The 17,344-nt window shown below is 41.8% G+C and overlaps 1 protein-coding gene across 1 annotated transcript in view; it reads left to right on the top strand.

Annotated features, from left to right (window-relative positions):
• Positions 1-17,344, top strand: part of Kbtbd12 (kelch repeat and BTB domain containing 12) — an 80,667-nt gene that overhangs the window by 21,993 nt on the left and 41,330 nt on the right. The window lies entirely within an intron of this gene.

The following is a 17,344-nucleotide window of genomic DNA, read 5'->3' as shown; positions in this document are numbered from 1 at the left end:
AGAAGAGGGCACCAGATCTCATTACAGATGGTTGTGAGCCACCATGTGGTTGCTGGGAATTGAACTCAGGACCTTTGGAAAAGCAGGCAATGCTCTTAACCACTGAGCCATCTCTCCAGCCCCCAAAGTGAAAAAATTTTTAAAGAAATTAGTGTTCCACTAATCAAGAAGTTCAGCGGATGGATGCGGAAGCCGAGACCAGATGAAAGGGAGAAGAGGCAGTAAATGCAAAGACTCATTGTGGAATCTGGAGCCTGGATGACAGAGGAAAAAGTGTTCAAATCTGAAGCACTGCAGAACAACTATAAAGAACTTCATAGATACGTCTCTGGGGTCCCAAAACTCAAATGCCAAACGTGTGGGCCCCTCAAAATTATTTAATAATGCCTTAAGAGCTTCCAAATTTATTTAAAGTTGTAAACTCACAGGCTCAAAAAGTTGAACCAACCCCAAATGGAATAAATCCACAAACCCACACCCATATCACATCGCCAACTTGCAGCAGAAAAACAAAAGAAAAGAAAAGCAAATAGGCAAAATCCCTGAACTGTCTACAGGGGAACACAGGCTGGATGACTCAAGATGTCTGCCCAGAAACCAGGAGAGCTAGGAGTTGGGCAAACACAGCCAAAGTGCCAACAGAGAACTGTCAGCCTGGAATTCTGCATTCCCCCGAAAGCTTCCTTCATGAGTGGGCGTAAATTAACGTATTCTGAGATAATGGAAAGCCAAGACACTGAATATGAATGTGTCTGCTAAGGGAGTGGTTCAGACAGAAGGAAAAGGCGCCAAGTGAAAACCAGAACACCAGGATGGAGTGAACTCAGCGGAGAGCAAAGGTCTGGACAAGTGGAATGTTCTGCTCTGGAGTTCTTAAAAATGTGTTTGCAGATTGAAAGTAAAAGTTATTATATTTTACAGTTTTCAGTGTATGCAGGCATGAAAGTATGGCAGGTATATAAAGCATTAAAGAGGGTGCATGGGGGACCCTGTAAAGCGCTGGTTCTCAGTAGACCAGGACATATTAAATACATATTTTTGTGAATGCTCTGCATCATACCTGTGATCCTCGAACTTGGAGAGCTGGGCAGGAGGAACTCAGTGAGTTCAGTTGAGGCCAGCATGGGCTACAGCATAAGACTCTGTCTCAAAATGATAAGACAAAAAAGTACATATTTTGTAATCCTCAAAGGAAAACTATTAAAAGAGATAGTGCAGAAAAGTCAGTAAATGCATTACGTGACTAAAAGATGCCGAAGCACTCTGGCATGAGGCAGCCCTGTGCCCTTTGCCTGGTTTCTCTCCACTTCCCCTCTCCAGTTCTGGTAGTCACTTACTCAGCCTCTTGTGACTGCACATGTGGAAAGGGCCTGTGGAATTTGTCTGTTTCTTGCTTATTTTGTTTAGTGCAATGTCCTCCAGCCTTACCCATATTGTTACAGATGTTGTTTTCTCTTTGTAAGTATGCATATGATTTTGTGTGTGTGTGTGTGTGTGTGTGTGTGTGTGTGTGTGTGTGTGTGTATAAAGTGTGTGGGGTGGAGGAAAGAGAGAAAGAAAACTGCCTCTTTTGTGGAGGTCGGAGGACAGCCCTGGGTGGTGCTCCTCGGAGGACAGCCCTGGGTGGTGCTCCTCGGAGGACAGCCCTGGGTGGTGCTCCTCGGAGGACAGCCCTGGGTGGTGCTCCTCGCCTCTGTGTTCTTTGCCAGGCTAGTTAACCTGCGAGCTTCTGGGGATTCTCCTGTCTCTACCTGTCTCCCAACCTCCTGTAGCTGTGCTGCAATTACAGGCACACCATTCCACTCATTTTCTGTGTCTATTCTGGGGATTTGAATGCAGGTCCTTGTGCTTGCACAGCAAGGGTTCTGCCCTCTGAGCCTTCTCCCTAGCACAGAGGTCCATTCCTAAACCTAAATAATACTTGGTTTCTATCTGGTCATCCATTCACAGACACTTAGGCTGTCTCTGTCTGTATCTTAGCTGTTGTGAGAAGTGCTGCAACACAAGAGCACACATATCTCTCTGAAGTGCTTTCATTCCCTCGGAAGGAAGTTCCCAGAAGAGGGATTCAGTGCACTGCTATTTTCACTTTTAAGGAATCTCAATACTGTCTTCCATAGGCTGTACCAATTGTCACTTCTGAAAACCACGTCAAGGCCCCTGCTTCTCCATATCCTGCTAACACCTACCTTTAAATTTTTGGACAACAAGCATCCTAACCTCACTGTGGTTTTGACATACTGAGTGCTTTTTTTCTTGTGTCTGTTGGACATTGTATGTCTTCTTTGGGGAAGAAGTTTATCTAGGTCCTTTGCTCATTTTAAAAAGATTGTTTAGACATTTTTACTATCCGGCTATATAAGTTCCTTATATGTTTTTAATATTAATTTATTGTTACATATGTACTTTCAAAATACTTTTTAAAAACTTTATTGGTTGTTTCATTTGCCATACAGAAGCTTTTTGATTTGATATAGTGTGTTTTATTTTTCTTTTGTGCCTCAGGTTTGGGCATCATATTATTTTCAAGGCCAACGTGAAGCAGCCTTCTCCTGTGTTCTCTTCTATAACTTTTATGGTTCTAAGTTTTATGTTTTGGCCTTTGATCCATTCCAGTTGAATTTTGTGTATGACGCAGGAAAAGGGTCCAGTTTTCTCTATGTAAGCATGTAGTGATAGGAACATCGGGGCTGCGTTCCGGCTGTCCCAGCTCCCGCATGGCTAGCTTATGCCCAAAATAATTACACAGAAACTGTAACTGGACTGTGTGTTATTTTTGTGCCAGAGCCATACTGTTTTGGTTATTATAACTTTGTAATGCAATCTGAAATCAGAAAATTGTGCTCCAGATTCATTATTTTTCAAGATAATTTGGGAATTCAAGATAATTTATAGTTACATATGAATTTATGAACTTTATATATGAATTTTATGTATTACATATATAAACTTTATATATAAGTTTATTGTTCCATATGAACTTATGTGAACAATGTTGGGATTCTAATGAGAATTGCATTAAATCCTTGTGTCACTCAGAGTAATGTACATATATTAATTCTCTTAATGCATGAATATGGAATCGTTTTCCCTTTATTGTGTCTTCCTTTGTTTCTTTCATTTGTGTTTTGTAGGTTTCATGGTTAAACTTATTAACTATTTTATCCTTCTCAATGCTATGATATATTGAATTGCCTTTTCAGATAAGATGTTCTTAGCACAAAAAAACACAATTAATTTTCTGCATTTATTTTGCTTCTTAAAACTTTATTCAGCTTGTTAATTCTAACAGTTTTTATGGATTCTTTGCAGTTTCCACACATAGGATTATGTCATCTGCAAAAGGAGATAATTTTATTTATTTATTACTTTTTATTTATTTATTTGTGGATGACTTGTTTCATTTCTCATCTGTTTTCTCTCTTTAAAAAAAGATTTTTAATTATATATGTGTATGTGCCTATACATTTGTATACATAGGTGCAATGGCCTCAAAAGCCAAAAGAGGGCATCAGGGCATCAGATTTTCTGGAGCTGGAGTTAATATAAACAGAGACTGTGCTTTTGTTTTCCAGACGCCCAGATCCAATAATCACACAAAAACTATATTAATTATGACACTCTTTGACCAATGGCTCAGGAGTATTCCTATCTAGCTCTTACATCTTAAATTGATCCACTTCTACTATTTTGTATTTTACCACAAGGCTGTTGGTTTGTTGCCTCACATCTTGCTTCTTGTGCAGCTACATGGTGTCTCCTGACTCTGCCTTCTTCTCCCTGCATTCAGTTTAGTTTTCCTGCTTGCCTATATTCTGCTCTGCCATAGGTCATTAACCAATATTACCATTAACCAATGGTAATAAAACATTCACAGCATACAGAGGTGACTCCCACATCATCTTTCCTTTTCTGTCTAAATAAAAAGGAAATTTTTAACTTTAAAATAGTAAAATTACATATAACAAAACAGGTATCAAGCAAGAATTACAGTTACACTATTTCTTTTTTAGTCCAAAGTTTCATACCTAAATCATCTTTTATCATAACTAAGGAAAACTGTATCTATCTTCAACTCCATCAAAAACCCCAAAAGGATATAATATTACTTGAATAACCAGGAAGTGATGGAGGAGGGTCATCTTTCTATCTGTTGTTTCATTGGTTAAGTAATAAAGAAACTGCTTGGCCCCTGATAGGACAGAAAATTAGGTAGGCGGAGTAGACAGAACAGAATGCTGGGAGAAAGAAGCTAAGTCAGGTAGTCACCATGATTCTCCCACCAGACACAGACGCAGGTTAAGATCTTTCCTGGTAAGCCACCATATCGTGGTGCTACACAGATTATTAGAAATGGGTTAATCAAAGATATGAGAGCTAGCCAGTAAGAGGCTAGAGCTAAGGGGCCAAGCAGTGTTTAAAAGAATACAGTTTCCGTGTAATTATTTCGGGGCATAAGATAGCCATGCCGGTGGCCGGGTGCCAGGAACGCAGCCCCGCCGCTCATCTTACTACAAGGAAGTGCTTTGTAAGCAACTTCCAAAACTCTAGAACTTACAGAGACATCTCGCTGCCTGGACAGTCACCCATAGTTCTTCTGTAACATTGGGGAATTCATACAGGCCCATAGTATCTGGCAGACTTCTCCATGAAGCAGGAAATGTGAAAGACTGTTTTGCCTGTATCAGCAGTTTGTCAGTCACTTTCTTCTCTGTCATGCAGAAAGTCTGGCAGGCTCTTTAAAAGAGCAGGAGCCCTGAAGGAGGCCAGAGCTGCTGTTTTGCCTGTTAGTTACACCTTGCTGGGCTTTCCAACATGGCAGAGGTCCATTTACAACAAGCTCTGGGAGCCATGTTTACCACCCCAACTCTGGGAAGCAGTTGGCCACACATTTGTTTACCTCCAGCAAACAGCCTATCTGTAAAAAATGCAGTTACCAAGAAGCTGCGCTTGGCTTCCATTTCTGTAGGTCTAAAACCCCTCTTTTTTAAAAGCTTTTTTAGGTCTTATGTGAATCCATGCCATAAACTGGGCACCATTTTTATTTATTTTTTTTATTTTTCTCTTTTTTTTAAATTTATTTATTTATTGAGGATTTCTGCCTCCTCCCCACCACCGCCTCCCATTTCCCTCCCCCTCCCCCGATCAAGTCCCTCTCCCTCATCAGCTTGAAGAGCAATCAGGGTTCCCTGACCTGTGGGAAGTCCAAGGACCGCCCACCTCCATCCAGGTTTAGTAAGTTGAGCATCCAAACTGCCCAGCCCCCCCCAAAGCCAGCATGTGCAGTAGGATCAAAAACCCATTGCCATTGTTCTTGAGTTCTCAGTAGTCCTCATTGTCCGCTATGTTCAGCAAGTCCGGTTTTATCCCATGCTTTTTCAGACTCAGGCCAGCTGGCCTTGGTGAATTCCCAAAAGAACATCCCCATTGTCTCAGAGTGTGGGTGTACCCCTCGCGGTCCTGAGTTCCTTGCTCGTGCTCCCCCTCCTTCTGCTCCTGATTTAGACCTTGAGATTTCTGTCCGGTACTCCAATTTGGGTCTCTGTCTCTGTCTCCTTTCATTGCCTGATGAAGTTAATATTCAGGAGGATGCCTATATGTTTTTCTTTGGGTTCTCCTTATTTAGCTTCTCTAGGATCACTAATTATAGGCTCAATGTCCTTTATTTATGGCTAGAAATCAAATATGAGTGAGTACATCCCATGTTCCTCTTTTTGGGTCTGGCTTACCTCACTCAGGATAGTGTTTTCTATTTCCATCCATTTGTACGCAAACTTCAAGAAGTCCTTGTTTTTTACTTCTGAGTAGTACTCTAATATGTATATATTCCATACTTTCTTCATCCATTCTTCTATTGAAGGGCATCTAGGTTGTTTCCAGGTTCTGGCTATTACAAACAATGCTGCTATGAACATAGTTGAGCATATACTTTTGTTGTATGATGGGGCCTCTCTTGGGTATATTTCCAAGAGTGGTATTGCTGGGTCCAGGGGTAGGTTGATCCCGAATTTCCTGAGGAACCGCCACACTGCTTTCCAGAGTGGTTGCACAAGTTTGGGCACCATTTTTAACATGAAGTTTCTGTCTTGCCTGGACCCACAGTCATTCAGTCCCAAAGAAGCACACAGAGGCATATATTAATTATAAACGGTTTGGCTTGTTGCTCAGACTTATTACTAACTAGCTCTTACATCTTAAGTTAACCCATTTCTATTATTTTATATTTTACCACAAGGCCCTTGGTTTGTTGCCTTTCATCTTGCTTCTTGGGTGGCTACATAGTGTCTCCCTGACTCTGCCTTCTTTCTCCCTGCATTCAGTTTAGTTTTCCTGCCAACTATATTCTGCCCTGCCATAGGCCAAAGCATCTTCTTTATTAACCAATGGTAATAAAACATATTCACAGCATACAGAGGGGAATCCCATATTAGAATTATGCATGATTGTAACCTGCTGGATGTGGGTGCTAGGAACCAAAGTTGGGTGCCCTGGTTCTTAGCAATACAGGTTCTTAGACACTGAGCATCTCTCCAGCCTCTTGTTTGTTTTCTGTTACTAGTGCTTCCAGTGGCCTGTTACGTAGATGTGGGAAGAACAGCAGCCATGCCTCACCCAGTTCTCATGGGAGAAGCCCTTCTTCCTCACTGATTACAGTACTGGCCTCAGGACATTCCCATGTTAAAGAAATTTCTTTCTGCAGATTATGTTGAGAGTTTTATTTTTAAATTACAAGTAAATGTTGAACTTTGTCAAATGCTTTGTATGCATCTATTGAAGTGATCACATTGTTTTAATTTTTCAATCTTTTAATATTTATTTTGTGCAGGAATAATTAGCTTATCAAAAGTAATTCTCATCATACAAGGCAAAATGTTGACATTCTGTGAGCAAGAGCTTATTTCGGGTAAAATATTGGTTACCAAGCTGGTACTGGATTGTTGTCAGTTAGAACTGTGGCTTATGTTTATTACTGAAGCGGCAGAGGGTCAGGCCAGGCAGGCCTACAAGAGGCTCAGTGGGGTGAGTCAGCTCACTGCATTTAAGGGAAGGAGACTGACCTCTCCCCAGGAGCCCCTGAGGCATGTTCACTGGAGAAAGCTGTTGCTGCTTTAATCTTATAAAAAAAAAAAAAAAAACTAGTTCTGAGGCTGGCTTATTGTGCCTGTAGGACACTTGTCTTTTCCTGGGAGCGTGGGACTTTTGTATATCCCTGTTCTGATTTTTGCATCAGCCAAGCAGCTGGGAGACTTGCAGGAGCTGTGCAGATACCCACTACTGCTGCTCATTCTCCTTAAAGATGGGGTTTTGCTTGTGAGTCTGCATGTTGAACAGCATGGGCACATCCTGCCTTTTTTTTGTAAAGCATTTGTTGAAAGATTTCTTGGGTGAGTTTGCTGTGTAGATTTAAGACTTGATAGACATAACTAATCTTGTAACACTCTAGTTAACAAGTTATAAAGATTGGAGAGCAGTCTGGTGGAGTGTCTAGGTCTTCCCAGGTCTGTTGGTGAAGTCAAGTCCCAGCAATGCCTTAGGCTTCCTCAGTAGTCAGTTTGCCTTTCATCTTGCTTGGATAGAAATTACCCTGACTTATCTGTGGTGCTAATCCAGGTCAGATGAAGTCCACAATGGCATGGACCTTCGTAACAATAGAAAATTCTATACTTTTATTCATAAATACCCGAGCAAAGGAATTTAACCTGGTTTTCTGTGTCCTTAGAGCCATGAGATTAACTGTTTTCTGTGTTAGCCAAAGTTAGGGGTGGATTTTGAGGACCACGAAAGTTGAACATTCCTGTGTCCAGGATGATTATCCTTGGGAATCTGTTCTCAGTGTTCGTCTGTCTCAGGGAGGGCTTACCACTTCAACTTCCTCTCAGAGGACAAAGCCTCTGAAAGGACTATAGTGAATTAGTCCTGGTGCTGGTGGACATCTCAGACCTGAGTCCCACATAGGGAAAGAGAAAAGGGTGATCTCTATGAAGCAGTGGCACCTCTGATATTTGTCTTTGGGTCTCATAGCGGTTCCCATTCTACTCCAGGAAGATTTTTATCTTCCCTCTCTCAATGCAAGCATACTTTCTCATGTGTTTTTATTTTATTTTTTTTAAATTATTTTATTTACTTGATTTCATGTTGTGTTTTATCACTATTGCTAACATCTGTGTAAAATGTCTCTATACCACATTCCAAACTAGTCGCACAGCCATTGTTTTAGGTACCAGATTACTAGGTTAGAACCGTCATCATTATTTATTTAGTAACTAGTAAAGATATATAATACCATCAGAGGTATCTTTTTAAGTATCTAAAAAGTGGCTGTGGTTTTAGGACGCCCTTGTTCTCCGGCCTTGGAAATGTTTGTCATGAGCAGCTGTCTTAAGTCCGGTGATTTCCCTATGGACCAAACACTTCTGGGGGTTTTCTGAAGAGCCACACTTTGAGATCCTGTGTTGGTCAGCTTCCCATCACTGTGGCCCTGCCAGAGATGGTTGACAGCCTAAAAGAGAAAAGGATTTTCTGGTCCAGGTTCAGGGGAGTTCTTTGACCCCCTTGCTGCTGGGCCTGTGGCTTCACAGTGCTTCATGGCAGGAATACTTGGCAGAGGAAGTCCACTCACTTTGTGGCAGCAGGAATCAGAAAGGGGAGGGCAGAAACCAGAATACCAGTACTCCTTCAAGGATAGACCTCCAGTGACCTAACTTCCTTCTTCAAGGCTTCACGTCTTCTTTTCTTTTCTTTCTTTCTTTTTCTTCAGAGCTGTGGAGTGGACTCAGGGCCTTGCAAGCACTCTGCAACTGAGCTCAACCCCAGGCCCCAAAACTTTATTTCTTAAAGGTTCCACAACATCTCAGCAGTCCTTCAATACTGATGACAAACAGTTAGGACATGGGCCTTCAGTGGGCACTCCAGATCCAAACTGTACCACTCCTTAATGGACATGCATCCAATTCTAGAGCTGTTCTGAGGTTTTGAAAATGCTTCTAAATCAGCAATTTTCCATCCCAATGTATTTTTTTTCTGAGACTCTTATTTCGGGTTTGAACCATTTACAAATAGAAATAGCAAGCCTTAAACTGGTTTCTTTTTTATCTACCCCCCAGAAAACAAGCTTGCTAGAGTCTGCTTTGTAGATGGACTTTTCTGTCCCACTAGCCAGATCCCAAATAACCACACAGAGACTTATTATTAATTATAAATGCTTGATCAATAGCTTAGGCTTGTCTCCAGCCAGCTCTTACAACTTAAATTAACCCATTTCTATTAACCTATGTCCTGCCCCGAAGCTTGTTTACCTTATCTATGAACTTCCCATGTTGCTTTTTCTGAGTCTCATGACCCCTCTCAGACTCTGCCCTTCTCCCCAGTATTCTCTCTGCTCCAAAAATCCGGCCTAGTCATTTTTTATTAACAACGTAAGCAATACATCTTCACATTGTACAAAAGGATTATTTCACAACACTGCTGTTTTTGTTTCTGTTGTTGTTTTTGTTTTTTGAGACAAGGTTTCTCCCTGTAAACCAGGCTGACCTTGAACTCACAGAGATCCACCTGCCTCTGCCTCCTAAGTGCTGGGATTACAGGTGTGTGCCACCACTGTCTGGCTAACACTACTTTTTTATAATCTATTTTCCCTTTTAATTTTTATTTTATGTATATGTTAGCTTTGCCTACATGTATGTCTCTGCACCATATGTGTGCATTGCCTGAGAAGGCAAAAAATGGCATTAGATCCCTTAGAGCTGGAGGTACAGTGAGACACCATGGTGCTGGGAACTGAACTCAGGTCCTCTCAAGCACTGACCATCTCTCCATCCCCCATAAAACTACTTTTACAATATCTTTTTTGCTTCATCTTTATTGTGTTTGCAATTCTGAGTCATTTTTGTTCCTATTATTTTCCCAGAGCTATTCAAATAATTTTATAGACAAGGCCTATTTCATGGATACATCAGAATCTTAAGTAGATAAACTGGCTTGAGAGCTTGATTGAGGCCCAGAGTCTGGAAAAAGAAAGATTCTGCATTTTCCAAATGCTTGGTGCCAGCCTTTTGGGTGCCTAAATCCCATAATATTATTATCAAGAAAAAGATTATTTTAAATTACCATACTTTCGTCTGCTTAGTGAAATTTTTCTTCCATGCTTAGTAATATTTATTGAAAAGCTATTAAATGCTAGTCCCTTTACAATAATGTACTGTTTCAGTTCTCACAAAAAATTCTTAGGGCTAGAGAGATAGCTCAGTGGTTAAAAACATACTGCTCTTACAGAGGACCCAAGTTGGATGCCTAGAACCCCCTTCAGGTGACTCACAACTACCTATAACTCCAGTCCCAGATCTGATAGCTCTGGCTTCTGTTGGCACTGTACTCATGTGTACATACCCTTACATACATACACATATTTTTTTGGGGGGGGGGGGGGTTCGAGACAAGGTTTCTCTGTAGCTTTGGTGCCCGTCCTGGAACTAGCTCTTGTAGACCAGCTGGCCTTGAACTCACAGATATCCTCCTGCCTCTGCCTCCCGAGTGCTGGGATTAAAGGCGTGCGCCACCACCGCCCGGCCATACATATAATTTTTAAATAAATTCTTTTCTTTGATTATTTTTATTATACAAATAGTGGGATTAAATCTAGAATTAAAGTCTAAATTTGTTCAATTTCAAAGCTAAATAATTTTTTAAAATATGTCATTGCTAGAGTCTGCCTGGGGCATCTCAGCGGATAAGGGTACTTGCCTACAAGCTTGAGGAATAGAGTTTGATTCCCAGAATTCATAAACAAGTCAGGCAAGCATGGTGGCTCCTGGTAATCTCAATACTCTGTAGATTCTCTGGGCAAGCTGGATAACTAGATTAGAAGGAGCTGGTGAGCTGTGTATTCAGTGAGAGACCCTGCTTCAATAAACAAGTAGAAGGCAGTCAAAGAAGACACCCAATATCAACTTCAGGTCTTTATATGTCAACACACACGTATGAAAACATACATGCATGTACACTACATTATGGACACACACAAAGAGAGAGGGAAAGAGAGAGAGATCAGCAAAGGTTGTCTTTACATAGGAATAATGTCCGTGGCTGTTGAATCATGAAACTATTCACCCCCTGAACTAAGATGCCGGAGACAACCAGACCTGGATGGTTCTTTTCCCTTGCACTGCTAGGCAAGTGCCTTTGGTTTTCTCTTCAGCACTGAGGATGGAACCTAAGGCCTTGCTTCACGCCAGGCAAATGTCCTCAAGCCACATCCCAGTCTTCAGTCATTCCCACTGCTGCTAGTTACTGTTTCAGAATCTTTTGTGGCTGTCATATTGCACATGCAAGCTTCTCTGCATTCTATACAATGTGTACAAGATCGTACTGCAGACAACTGTGTATCTCTACAGACTAACATGAGATCATATCTCTTTAGCAGTGTTCCCAAATGTTACAAAACAGTTTCAGGCTCTGTCACGGCGCTAGTACAAGACACGGTTTACTTTTCCCTTGTCCTGGTTTGCCTCTGTGTGCTGGGCAGTAGCCTGGAAGTCTGACGTCAAACCACTGGGGATATATTGCCATGGTTGCTAGAGTGCGTAGGGTTCATGCTTTTCTCCCTTGGCAGCTGGGATAGCACCTTATGATAACCTGAAAGCTGGTCCTAAGGGAGGAGGCTTCCAGGGCCATTCCAATTCCATTCTTCCCAGTCCAGCACCCTAAGTGCATGGCATCTTCAGTGGTAAGTTCTGAAGCAACCAAGGACAGTGGCAATAGGCAATATTGTTTTGGGAATCTCTGGGACTTCCTGACCAACAATTCAAAGGGAGGTTTCCCATGCTGGGCACTAGGGATTTTGTTAGTCTATGGCTCTTGGAGGGATTGTTATATAATACGTATTTTTAGGTAAATAACATATTTACCCATGGCTTTTTCAAACATCCTTAGTGTTGTTTATTCCTTCTCCCTTCCTGACTCTGTGTTTTCTTCCCTTCCTCTTCCTTAGTTAAAGCTCTCCCCGCCATTTTTCATTTCCTCCTTCCCAGCACCTGTCCTACACTCCTCTCTAGAGCTCCCCCACTGCTCATGGTGTTGGTCCCTTTTCGCTTGCCCGGTTTGTGTGCTTACTCCAGGCTATCTACACCTAAAGATTCAGAACTGGAGTCCAAAATTAAGAGAGAATATGTTGCATGTGTCTTTCTGGGTCCAGTTCACCTCACTTACCAAGATTGTTTTTCTAATCCTCATTATTAATAAGTCATTTGACTTTGACACTTGAGAGTACATTCTGGCAAATGCTGAATAAATGTAATAAGTGATAGTTAAAATAATTAGTATCACTTGTAGTAAGAGGTCCAGCGTGCACTAGTGTCCTGATGATGATCAGCCCAGATACTTGTTTGGCCACCTGGGAGGGCATCATTGTTCTGGAACGTTCCTTAGAGAACCTCATCATCTCTGCCTGCTTCTTGCACCACTTGCTGACCTGTGTGGTGCACACGTTTTGCCATGGGCAACACTCGAAATACCATGAAGGATATGTTCTTGCTGCAGGCACTGAAGACAAAAGCATCCAGCAGTTGGGGTGCTGACTCTTATCCCAACCCTGAAGGTTTAGTTTCAGTTGTAAAAATTTCTGAATTTGGGCCTCAATTAATTCTGCACTAACTTTTTTAATTGAGGAAATGTTTGATTTTGAAAAGCATGTTCTCACAGACACCTTGAATTTAGACGGAGAGCTTTCTGGGATGATGTTGAACTGATCAGGGGAAGAAGCATTAGGTTCCCGACCCTCTATAGATTGTCTTCTTCACATCAAACTAGAGATATAACTGGCTTCTTTGAGATCCACTCCATGTGTTTCATCAGCTCTGCTGTGCTGTGATGGGTGGTCCTGAAAGATGACGTCCTAGGAAGCATAAAACAATCTAAACCAGTGGTTCTCAACCTTCCTAATGCTGCAACCCTTTAATACAGTCCCTCATGTTCTGTTGACCTCCAACCATAAAATTATTTTTATTCCTACTTCAAAACTGTAATTTTTGCTATTGGTATTAATCATAGGGTAAACATCTGCTATTTTTGATGGTCTTGGGTGACCCCCTGTGAAAGGGTCGTTTGACCCTCAAAGGGGTCCCAACCAGAGGTTAAGAACTGCTGATCTAAATGGTCTGTGTGGGCTTTATTTATGAGTAAAGGTGTGCCCACTGGACATGCAGGTGCCGAAACTGCCACTTTTTCTTTGACTTTCTTCCTGAGGGCTTCCTCGTGCCTGGGTTTTGGGAACTCTTGTGGGGTAATGGTGCTGTGTGCCAGACAGAGCCACTGGGCCACCTGGAGAAGACTGAACAAAGGTGCTGCCCTCAGCTGTATATTTAAAATGCCTTATTTTGAAGTTTAAATTTTTTCATTTGCATGGAGAAAGCTCACGTTAATAGTTTATTAAGTGCTTAATCTACAATAGACATCTAAAGAACAGGTTAATATATGCTATTTTTATAGAAAATGTGAGCTCCTTACTTTCAGGTTTTAAATCTCATTTTGTGAACAACAAAGAAGACAGTGAATTAAATTCAGGCTTGTACCAGTAAAGAGTCTAAAAGATAGGACACTCTCGGCTCCTCCTTATGAAAACTTACTGTATACTGTCATATCCATGGATCCGTGCAACAATCAGTGCTCACCAGAAAAACTTCCTGCAGCAGATGGGAATTAACACAGAGACCTACAACTAGACACTACAGACTGAGAGACTTTGGAGCGCTCAGTCTCTAATGGAATGTCTTCATCAAGCCCCACCCTCAGGGCTCAGGGAGCAAGGCAGCAAAGGAAAGAGTGTAAAGAGCCAGAGGAGACCGTTGACTCCAAGGAAAGTCTTCCAGACACAACAGGACAGATGCACATAGGAACTCGAAGACACTGTGGCAGCACACACAAGACCTGCACAGGTTTAAGCCAGGTGGAGTCTAAGCACTGAGAGGGGAAAGTAGATAGTTTTCTCCAAAGGAATCTCACTGGTGTATCAATCACACTCCAGGGCAGGCCCTAATCTCAGAAGTAGTTGGCCAGCACAAAACAAACTCTGTGTTTCTTTGTTTGTGGACTTTTTGCTTAGTTTTGTTTTGGCTTTTTTTTTCTTATTGGTCTTTTGCTTGTTCTGGAATTTGGTTTTGTGTTTTGTTTTTTTGTTTTTTTTTTGAAAGAGAGAGAGAAAGAACATAAAGTTGGTGGGGAGGCTCTGAGAAGAGCTGGGGGGAGAAAACATGATCAAAATATTAATAAAAATATTCTCAAAGAAAAAAAGAAAAGCTAGTTATGAGCTCCTGCTAAGATGCCCTGGGGTTCTCTGTGCACAGAAGCACATGTTGGGCCAGGTAAAGAAGCAGGCCCTCTGTGATTGCTCCTGGAATGAAGGTGCATATTCATATATATGCTTTGGCTTTCTATCAAGTATATATTTTGAAAAGTCAAATTGAGTACAGAGTCCACTTTAACTTCAGGGAATGTAGTAAGTGAGTAAAGGCCACCTGTAGAAGCCTTTGGCCTGCACAAGACTGTCCCTCCCACTGCAGCCCCACCTTCTCCAGCTGCATCCTGAAACCCCAGGGTCCTCTCCTGGACACATGTTCCTCAGAGCCTGTTCCCCTACCCTCTCCTCCCAGCGACTTGTGTGACCCCTTGGTCAGATGAACCACTGCTTCTCCACAGCACAAGTGTCCCTGCCACTGCTCATGTCTCTCACATGGGAAAGACCTTGTCTCCTTTGCCTCTTTGTCTCTTACCTAAGGACTGGCTTTATGTGGCAGATACCTGGTAAACATTTGTTTGCAAACTTGAATTTCCCCATGTCTATATCCTGTCCTATTCTTCCTTCACGTAAAGTTCCACTTTTAAAAAGTCAGATTAGAGGGCTTTTGGCAATTCTTTCAAATAGAGGCTTTTCATTTCCTTGTAGAGTGGGAGATGGCCAATGTCAAGTCTCCCCACACAGCTAATGCCCCAAACCATCAATGTTATTCCTCAGGAAGCCATTCTGTGCCTCATTGCCTTGCTGGAAATATAATAGCATTGTCTGAGACTGACTCAGCTTGAATGCCATTAAAGAGCAATGAAGGGAAGAGTTACATAAAAGGTCCAAGTTATTACTGTAAATGCATTCCAAAGACCACTTTAGTGGTAAATTATTTTATGAGAGCACCAAGCTTCACTGTAACAAGACTTTGTCTTTTCTTTTGACTTTTTTTTTTTAAATACAAATGTATTGTGAGTTACCTAGGCTGTGCTTTAAAATGGTGTGTGCTTGGCAGGTGCCTGCCAGAGTCTGAAAGGAACTGAGAGACTGATAGTAGGGAGCTGCTGCAGGTCTGGAGCGAACGATCTTAGGGCTGAACTCTGAGAACACAGATCCCATGAGACTGTCAGTGTAGGTGGTATATACTCGGTATTTATAAACCTGTGCTTCCTTAGGCAACCCCAGGCCGTTTAAAAGAGACCCGGGCCAGTGCAGTGCTTCTTCTCATAGCTAGCACTGTGCACTCCATTATCTGGTCCAAGTGTCCGGGTGATGTGAGCCTGGCATGCTCTGCTCTGATTGCAGGAGTTTTCCATGTTTAAAATGACATTCCTAAAACTCATGCTGAATGGGGGTGAAATTTTGCTCCTGTTCCAGAGGGTCAAATGGGTTATCCTGGGTGCTTCTTTGTTCTGAGAAAAAGTCGTATGAGCTTCAGTGGCCAAGAGGCTCTCAGCTGGGGTGAATGGCTCATCATTGCTTGTACATAGTGTTAAACTGTTTCCAGCTAAGCATTAGATCATGTTAACTCTTTTTCTTCAGGCATCCTTAACAGTACTCAGAAGACCAGTCTTGCATGTGTTTCCCAAACTGCTACTTAGCAGGGCCTATCACTAGTGCCATGAAGGTTTTGTATTTCATCGTGATTGTCCCTCAGGGTATAACTCCAATACTGTGTTGTGAGTGTGCTCTTCCAGAAGACTCTGCGTATCTTAGGAACAAAACACGAAAACCAGACACTGCTTATAGCCTGATGTCTGATACAAATATGAACTGGGCACAGGAAATTTTAGATTGCTTGAAGTTAACTAGAAATTTAAAATGAGTTTGAGGGCTTGAAAGATGGCTCAAGGATATCTTTCAAGGGCATTTAGCACCCACATCAGTCAGCTCACAAACTGCTTATAACTCTGGCTCCAGGGGATCTGATGCCCTCTTCTGATCTCTGCAGGCACCAGGCACACATGTGGTGCACAGACATACATGTAGGCAAACATTCATACACATAAAGTAAATACATTAAAATAATAAATTCAGAATCCCTTTTAGGCAGAGGCTGCATGTTCATTTTCCAGCTGTTCAGACCCAAATAATCACACAGAAACTATATTAATTATAACACTGCTTGACCAATAGCATAGGCTTCTTATTAACTAACTCTTACATCTTAAATTAACCCATTCCTTTTTTTTTTTTTATTTTACCACAAGGCCTGTGGTTTACCAGTAAGGTTCTGGGACATCTGTCTCCTTTGGCAGCTACATGAAGTCTCTCTGACTTCACCTTCTTTTCTCCTTGATCTCTGCTTTTAATTCCTGCCTTGTTCTATTCTACCATGCCATAGACCCAAGCATCTTTTTTATTCATTAACCAATACAAGCAATACATATACAGAAGGACTTCCCACACCAATCCCTAAGGGTAGAATACAGGTATTAGTATTTTTAATAGTGTGTGTGTGTGTGTGTGTGTGTGTGTGTGTGTGTGTGTGTGTGTGTGATTTGTCTACATGTGGGCACTCAGGTATGCTACCACACACATGTGGAAGACCACCCTCAGGAGTTGGTTCTTGTTTCCACTTTGAGTTGTGGTCTCCTTGTTTCTTCTGCTGCACTGCACCTGTGAAAATTTTAAACATTTTTCTGTCTCTGCCTCCCACCTCCCTGTAGAAGTCCTGAAGTTACAGATGTAAATCCAACTTCTTACATAGATTCTGAGGATCAACTTGGGTCATCTGGTGTACAAATCCAATACTTTGACCTCTTGAGCCGTCCATCTCTCCCACTGTAATCTTTTTTCTTCAAATTCTTATCTAACAAATTCTCTGAAGCCCTATTTAAGAGAAAGACATCATTCTTGGTACCACAGGAATACAAATGTGCACACCATGCCTTGAAGGACTTCTGCCTTGTGCTGCCCATGCTTCTGAGCTGAGATATAATTGAATGATGGATCTGTGCAGAGGCATTAGTAGGGTTTGGACTGTATCCTGTTAGGTCATCCTGGTAGGCAGGCAAGCCTGAGGAGTAGAACCAACAGTCTTGTTTGCACATGTTCTGCTTCTAAAGCTGT

The sequence above is a fragment of the Microtus ochrogaster genome, unplaced genomic scaffold (assembly GCF_000317375.1).
Source record: "Microtus ochrogaster isolate Prairie Vole_2 unplaced genomic scaffold, MicOch1.0 UNK1, whole genome shotgun sequence".
Taxonomy (NCBI): Eukaryota; Metazoa; Chordata; class Mammalia; order Rodentia; family Cricetidae; genus Microtus; species Microtus ochrogaster.
Note: the sequence above shows the minus strand (reverse complement) of the source record. Positions and strands in the feature narration are given on the sequence as shown.